This window comes from Teleopsis dalmanni, chromosome 1, assembly GCF_002237135.1.
Source record: "Teleopsis dalmanni isolate 2A chromosome 1, ASM223713v2, whole genome shotgun sequence".
Taxonomy (NCBI): domain Eukaryota; kingdom Metazoa; phylum Arthropoda; class Insecta; order Diptera; family Diopsidae; genus Teleopsis; species Teleopsis dalmanni.
The window spans coordinates 51,549,289-51,557,076 of NC_051846.1; the positions used below are offsets into that span (position 1 = coordinate 51,549,289).

The window sequence follows — 7,788 nt, forward strand, 5'->3', positions numbered from 1 at the left end:
CTGTGTTAGATTGAATATTATTTATTTCGTACAAGTAAATTTATTTGATAAAAAATGTGATTTGACAAATAAAGTGTATTAGTTCACCAGCGTTGCCAGAAATAAATTATATTATGCTGTTAAAATATGTTGTTATAAACTAATTGCCAAAACTTAGAATATCTTAGTTTACTAAAATTGTTAAATTAAATTGTTAAATTTTATATTCTACACTTACAATCCTTAACAGATATTTAAATTTTAAATGCTACTTAAACAATACAATCTGTATTACGTAAATGTTCGACCGACCTATTTATACGTAGAATGTCGTGAGATTTATTATATTATATTAAAACTTTTGAAGAAGAGAAAAAAGGTACTCATATAAGCAAACAAATATGCACACTTTATTCATTAGGCTTTTTCATTGCATTATTCTCTGTTATCATTTTCTTTACACGAGTGAGTCCTGTGACGTAAACCTGTGACGTTAAAAGATACATCAGATGCCAGATGCCAAAGAACCACATATTTTCTTCTTCATCCGTCATCATCACTTAAAATAGGCTGGTCGAAATACGGAGTTGCTTCTCTACCAATGTGTCCTCCTTCATCTATTTCTGTAAAATGAAAAAGAAAATAAAAATTTAAAAAAAAATGTTTTTTAATTCTAGTAGATTCTTTGTGTACCACTCAATTTTCTCGTTTATGTAAACAGCCAAGTTAACAGTTGTTCTTGCGGTGGAAGAAGAGGTAGGTAGGAGATAGGAGCCCTACAGTATTTCTAACAGCAATTAGGTGGTAGGTGAAGTTCTGAAATGAGAAAAAAAAATATTATTAACATTCTAAATAAAATTTTATAACAGAATAATAACATATATCATATCACATACAGAGTGATTTTTGGCTTCGTGATATAAGGTTCAGTCATGACATCCAGGTCTAAGGAACAAAAAAAATAAGTACTGTTCTCAATATTAACCAAGATACAGGGCAAAAAAAATTATTCAAAAAAAATTTATAATAAAAAAATTTAAATCTTAAGAATGGTTTCTATAGCTTATCCAATACATTAATTGCCTCATTACTGATTCTTCAATTTGTATAAATTCCCTTTTATTAAAAAAATTATATCAAATCATTTATCTTAAGATTTCTGTAAATTATTATTTTTCTAATTGTTTTTTTAAGAGCAACTTCAGAGCTTTAGTTGTTAACAGTAATTCTGGTATGAAAACACTGACAAAATGTATTTGTTGACATACTTTCCATATTATTCTCATATCTATATTTTTGTTTTATTCTCATTAACAGCAAGACCTATTCGCTCCCCCCGTTTTTTAAGTTGAAAAATGCTGTATTGACGGCAGGGATGTTCAGGCCAACAATATTAATATCATTTGCATATGCAATCAATATGAAAGTTTTGTAAAAGATGACTCACGTTATCATTTCAATCAAATGGTGCTTTTGCTCTATTGGGAAATTAGTGAAACCTCTAGTCTTTACTCCCTCTAAGGATAAAAAGTTTCTATAACAATTTGATTCTGTTCTATAAGTGACATTTTGGCCCTCACTCGAAGACACTAGTGTCTTCTATTCTGTTGGAATCAATTGGCAGCACCGATTATGCTAATCTGCGATGATCACTGTGTTGATTATGTTACCTTATTTATGTTTATTTTATTGTGTCTGTAAATATTGGAACTGAACACTCTGAGTTTAGAAAGGGAGTTGCGATAAATAGTTTAGACTCATATTGTAACTCATAGGTAGTTTAGGGAGGGCAGACTCAAATCGACTTCCAGGATTAGTAGGTATAGGATAGGTATAATCTATATAGGTGATTAGATAATGGCATGATTTTTTTTGTTTGTTGTCACCTGTTGGAACTAGTTGCAGGCACATCACCCCAAAACTGATGAGCACACCAGGCCTGCCATCGTGCCATGCTAGGCATCTAGGACCACACCAACAACATCAAGGCTAACACAAAGGATATTATGTAGAATAGAAATAAACTGGGTACCAGCTGCTAACGGAGCGAAGCACCGCGACCATAGTTGATCTTTTGTGGTGAAGAAATTATTTATTCATTGTCTGTTTTATTTACTCGTTTGTATCTTATATGTTTATACCGACTGACTGTCGTACTTAGCACTATCTAATTTCAGGGTAATCACTAAACGCACGGGGCGGAACGCAAATCTTAGGTCAGTCATTGAATAGGTAATTACGAAGATTATGAGGAATACTCAAATTAGTCAGTGAGATGTGTAGGACTCTGCAGACACCCCTCAGCTACCAAAGAGTAAAAGTGCTTAGATGCACTAACTCGGAAAAGATTCAACATAAACATAATACACGTTACATGATTCATCAGTCTGCAGTGGTACATTTCAGGACCTACTTCGAATTAAGCAAAAAAATGTAGCAACTTCCTGGACTTACTCATTTACGATGACTGTATGAAACCAGTAGATACGTTATTCTTCTATTTTAAAAAAAGAAAAAATTATTTGAGATAAATGTTGCCATGACTGCAAGTAGAGTTCCTTCACATCGTTACATTTTATTGCCTGAAGTGTGTAAAGTTGCTGTTTTTTCCGTTTTGTAGGCGGAAATGAAATTAAGTTTCACCAGTGAAAGTTGGGAAAAGGATGCAGAATAGTCATCATCGCATTGCTCCTCATCAAATATGTAATTGCCTCTGTTCTTTTGTATGTCTACATTGAGTGTGAAATGTGTTGGTGTGTGCGTGTATGGTGTATGGTTGTAAATGTGGGGGCGCGAGTAAATGGTTTCGCCTTTGCGGCTTATTGGAAACGTGTGCGTGCGTAGGTTTTACATTACCAACTTTTTACATCCTGTTGCCATTGTCGTTATCACTGTATCACTGTATCACTATTGTTGCTGTTACTGTTGCTGTTGCTGTTACCAATGTTGTTGCTTTGTCGTTGTTGTTGGTTATATCGTACACTGCAGTTGTGGCAATGTTTATTACTGTTCTTTTTGCATCTGTTGCCTACACACTTTCGGTTACTCTCGTTACTACTGTCATTTTGCTGCCTACAACTTCATTCGGGCATTGTGGGCGACGCGTAGTGTACGTGAGTATCCGTTATGGAAAAATTTATTTTCAAATTGCATTTTACTTTGGTGTCGATTTGATCACTCTTCAAATTGCATGGGTGGTGAGTTATGGACTACAACCAATTTCGTGCAATCAAATCAATCTTTTGTTGCCCACCATATGTTTGCTGCGGTTAGCTACAGTAGCTCTTAGACACATATTTTAAGACTTTTGAAGTGTACTTCTCTCCGTATTTGCCGCAATCCATTTGCGACACTTTACGCAAGTAAGATTTACGTAAGTAAGAAAATCGGAATGTAAGAGAAGGAAGAGAATTAAAATTAAATTAATCATACTTCATGTGAAACGAATAAAGCATTTAAATTTGTAAACTTTCATTCAAAAGTACTAGAAGATTAATGAATCTTCTTTAATGAGTATAAGTGGTACAGAATATTGTAGTAGAAATGACGTTTTACACCATAAAAAAACATATGGATGGTTTTCTTTATCATCGTTTTAGTCATTTATTTATACTTAATATGCATAGTATAGTAATAGTATGCATATTATAGAGCATACCATAGAGCTATAGCAATAAGGCCTTAAGCTGCTAAATTTATATTATACATTGATTGTAAATTATAATAATAATACTATATTTAGACACACCTTAATTTCACAAAAAGCTTAATTTCGTCTCTGTTTCAGCTAAATTAAGTTGTTTTTTTCATACAAAATTCACTCTAAAGGTTAGAATGAAATTAAGAAAAATGGTTGACTTTAATAAAACCGGGAAAATATTTTGAAAGTTGCGCAAATTTTTAAATTTGAATATAAAGAAAAAACTATAACTGTTATTAATTTAAAATACAGTGAAAAATAATAATCCACAAATCTGAGATCCACTAAAGCTAATAAAACCACTGAATGCCATCCTTTATAGTTATAATAATCAAGTTTTAAAATTTTTTAGATAAAAATGGTGTTTTGAGCATTTAATTTTGAACCTTCAATTCGTAAACAAAAAACATATGATTTCCTTAATTTAGTGCAGTATAAACACTTTCGAAATTACCTTTATTTTATTTTTACGCAATTAAGGAAATTTGGCAGTCTGAATATAGTATGACATTATAAATATGATACAGAATTATTATATTTGTATATCGTACATCTTAATTATTTTACAAAAGTTTGTTCTTTTTCTAACGTATTCCCCTTTGGGTTTCGATATCGAGATATAACAGAAATTATTATGTCTATGATTTGAGAACAAGTGAAAAGGATATGAATTATTGACGTAGAAGGCTCTGTGTTACAAAACTGACATCTGGATAAATGTAAAGTGTGAAAAAGATGTTTATGTGTAAGGTGACTATGCCCGAGACGTAGGCGAATAAATTTGGAGTGGTATACCCTTTACGTGTGAGAGGTATACCACCGGTTGCGTAAATATAAATGTTGTTTTTATGATTGGAAAAAATGTGTTGATTGGACACATTTTTCTATACAGAAAATTTTGATGAAGGGGGTATCTTACTGCATTTCTGACTGCACAGTCTGCTTTTTTTTTTCCGGTTATTAAATTAGGGAATCTGAACAAATGGAATAGTTTACATTTTTATGTTTTACTAAGTTTAAGGCGTTAGAAATTGCTATAATTTCAGCAAGAAAAACAAAACTAAATGGTGGAAGGAGTTCCTGATTAATGACGGTGTCGGAAGAAGTAATTTTAAAAGAGTTTAAGTAGTTCGATTTTGAATAATCAGTAAAGAGTAAGGTGTATGATGAAAGTGAAATTTTAAGTTCCAAACAATTTTTTTTGAAACTTCTCTGGTGAGGTAGAAGATTTATTATTTGAGAGATCGTGAAGACTGGTATTAATACTAGAGTAATTGAAATGCCATGGAGGAGTGTCTGTTAAATAACACATATGGTAAAACATAGTTTAAGATGTGGTGAATGACCTGTCTTGCTTTGTTTGACAATCAACGTCTTCAACTGAACTTCACATTGCTGAAGTAAAGAAAAAGTTGTCTGAAAATCTTTCTTCAAGTCTGGCAGAAGCAGTCACTTTCGTTAATATTAAAACGATTATTTGGCTATGTTGCGTCTTCTTTCGATTTGTGCTGAAAGATCTGATAGGATGAATCCATTTTGACAAAATATTCATAAACCGTATTATAACTGGTTTTGAGATATGGACTTACGGGTCAAACATGCAAACCAGTCAACAAATTTCGGAATTATGATTTTCAATTGAGTCGTAATCGAATATTACACAAGTGCTATGAGGCAATTGAGAGAATAAATTTCTCCAAAAAGACCAGATTTGTGGAAATAATATTCAAGAATTTTGCACATCATAGATCTTAGATCTATAACTTTCAAAGGTAACAGGATGTTCCTTCTTTTTTCGTTCATTTTTTAGTTAAATTGCGGTGACTGGGTAAATCTGTTGCAAAAAATCTGTCCGATAACAGTGGATTCTATACAATACTACGTTACTGATTTAAGACGAAGGGTGTCAGATTCTGTATAAATATTTTGTCATAGAATGATTAATATATATTAGGTAATATAAAAAATATCAGACGTCACTAGCTGTTGTCGGTACACATTTATCTGTTAACACTGATCCGATTGACTTTAAGTTCAAAATAACATTAATTAAAAAATACGTGAAATATCTGAAGAAGTACGCTTTATTACTATATAAAGTTTGCAGTTACTGTGCAGTTTACTGTGATTTATAAGAGATATATCTACTTCTTGAGATACATAAAGTGTACAGAATCTAAAGATACTCTGTCAAACAAAATCACTTTATTATACTTCTTTTATATTTTCATTACTTTCATATATAATTTTATATGTTAGAACACATTCCGGTGACACAACCATAATTTCCGATACTTGAAAAATAAAATCGGTAAATGTAAATACTGAAAAAAAATATTATTTTTATGGTTTTTTGCATGAAAGTTGATTTCAATTTCGTACGCACATCAAACGTACTAATAAATTTAATTATGAAACAGCGATTGAACTGTAGAGTGACGATAGTCAGCCGCAGGGGCAGCAGTCGCAACAGCGGCGGGCAACCAACTAGTGAATGACTTAAGCGTGCCTAAATAGTGAATGGACAGTCTAATAGCGGCAAATATGTTCACATTGCATGGCGATTGTAATTTCAAAATATTTGTGTTTGTAATGATTATAGGCGATAGATAAAGTAGCGGCTCGAATGTGCGAAGCCAAAGCGGAAACTGTACAATTCCATGAGTATGAATGAATATTAGAATTTCGTAGAAATTTACTAAAACGTAATATAGTAATTATAAATAACATAAGTACAGCGTAGTTTATTTGTGGCGTTGGGATGGGTTCGGATTGGCTTGGATTGGATGGCAATGACTGATAACGAACTTAGCTACTTGTAGTGATTACAATAGGTTTGCTCATCCGTTTTGCTGCTCTTGTACCGTGTGTGATATGATTTGAATGTTGCCAATAGTAGCATATATGAAACAACAATTTCGTAATAGACCGGCAGTTCAAATACTAGAAGGCAGTTCAAATATAAAATAGGCAGACAAATGATAAGTACAAATGCTTATAACACATAATTTCCCATTTAATTATCAAAATGGAAATCCCCAACTTTTTTCTTGTATAATTCTAGCATTGGATTATGTTTGATAATAACTTAATAAATTTGGTTCATTTATTTTTTATTATATTTTTGTTCTAATTTCTTTCTTTTTTTCCTTTTTTTGTTGTTGAACTTTGTAAAAGTTTTTGTGAAAAAGGTCAAGTATTAATTTATATATCATTTACATTAAAAGTTGTAACACATTCACTTTCTGACGTCACCAATAAAACTTCTAATTGACAGGCAACGAATAATATGTCAAAATGTAATAAAATAACGAATAAGCCAGAAATGATTAGAATTGGCATTTGTGAAAGTAATTTGCTTAAGTATTTTCATATTTAATGCTAATACAAAAAAAAGGTACCAGGTATCTACTTACCCTCGCAGGTAGTTAAAGGCATGAAGGTGGTATTGATAACAGGAATTCTATAAAATTTTATTTTTTGCTCATATTTCTTTAATTAGTAATATAATTCTTACATACCTTTTTGTTGGCATATTCATTTGCATATTTTTATTTGGAATATCATTATATAATTAAAACGAATGGGATATATTTAAAAAAATAAATCCCATAAAGAAATTGGTGCCCCATTTTGCCGGCCCTTTCTTATCCCAAGATACACAATCAGGGGCATATACCCCCATTGCATAATTTTTACGGCTATATCAACCAGTTTTCTTATACGTCGCTCGGTTTCCGGCAACATTTTTTAATATAATCAAAACTATCAGCTTAAAATGGAATTTTCAAAAAAGAAACTGAAGTGAAGTGATGAAAATCTTTTTTTTAATGAATTTAGATATACTATGTTTTTAGTATATCTTGTCAAAATGACAAGCAAATGTAATGTGATTCAGATATTTTATTTTAAGCAGTGTTGCTTAGTAATAAATTTTAAAATTTGTACCTATTAGTAGTAAATATATATATTTTCGTGTGAATATGTAAGCATCTACACAAAAATAATTGCCTACTAAATTTAAGCTTAAAAAGCGACGTTCCAAAATAATAATAAAGGTAGGTAATTGGCCATTATATCTCTCAGTAATGCTTTATAATATGATTCTG

The 7,788-nt window shown here is 31.4% G+C and overlaps 1 long non-coding RNA gene across 1 annotated transcript; it reads right to left on the reverse strand.

Annotated features, from left to right (window-relative positions):
* Positions 1–362: 362 nt before the first annotated feature.
* LOC119669757 lies at positions 363–7,494 on the reverse strand. The gene is made up of 5 exons (XR_005251634.1): positions 7,201–7,494; positions 7,096–7,142; positions 876–924; positions 673–795; positions 363–602 (listed from the first exon to the last, which is right to left on the reverse strand). It is a non-coding gene; the product is annotated as an uncharacterized LOC119669757 (long non-coding RNA).
* Between the last annotated feature and the right edge of the window lie 294 nt (positions 7,495–7,788).